This window comes from Lipotes vexillifer, unplaced genomic scaffold, assembly GCF_000442215.2.
Source record: "Lipotes vexillifer unplaced genomic scaffold, Lipotes_vexillifer_v1.1 scaffold1201, whole genome shotgun sequence".
Lineage (NCBI taxonomy): Eukaryota > Metazoa > Chordata > Mammalia > Artiodactyla > Lipotidae > Lipotes > Lipotes vexillifer.
Window position 1 is genome coordinate 1,109,641 of NW_006783542.1, and position 694 is coordinate 1,110,334.

General features: G+C 56.1%; 1 protein-coding gene across 1 annotated transcript in view; it reads right to left on the reverse strand.

Annotated features, from left to right (window-relative positions):
- The window catches only part of CACNA1S (calcium voltage-gated channel subunit alpha1 S), a 63,672-nt gene that overhangs the window by 8,379 nt on the left and 54,599 nt on the right, over positions 1–694 (reverse strand). The gene's annotated exons all lie outside the window — the stretch shown is intronic.

The following is a 694-nucleotide window of genomic DNA, read 5'->3' on the forward strand; positions in this document are numbered from 1 at the left end:
AAAAAAAAAAAAAAAAAAATCCCAGCCTCAGCCTCTCGTCTGCCCCCCAGAGGGACGCTGGTCTCCCCCGGCCAACACCGCCCCTGTGCTGCTCTTGCCTGTCCTGTATTGTTGGGTGTCCCTTTGAAATACAAGGTGGCACTCAGTGAGCGCCTTCAGGGCTAGGGCTGTGTCCTGTTCACCTTTCTGTCCCCTGCACTGAGCCCAGGGAACGTTAGACGCTCAAGCAAGCGTCTTAGTGAACATAGAAAAGAAAAAGCGTGAAGAGCGAGGGCCTGGGGCTGGGGGGCTCTTTGTCTCCTGCGAGTGCAGACAGCAGCCCTGGAGCCTTAAAGCCACCTGTGCTCTGCTTCCGAGCCCACTGCTACCTCCTTCGGGACCTCGTTTCCGGAGTCTCAGCCTCCTCACTGGGGGGCAACCGCCTCTTCCAGGGAAGAGAGAGGGGCGAACGGCTTTACTGGAATAGACTTTACTGTTTTAGGGTAGAACCTCACTAAATTCTTTTGATTACCAGTCGCTAACAACAACAGCAGAAAAGGGCCAAGCTCTTAGCAACTCCTCTGGAGCATGAAATCGCACTCAGAAAACTCAGCCACGCCCAGGATGAGCGGAACAGGGACACCCTAGCCAGAGTCCCGTCTCCTGAGTCCCTGGAGAGATGGAGGCAATGGGAGGCGGAGGGGGGGGAAGGGGA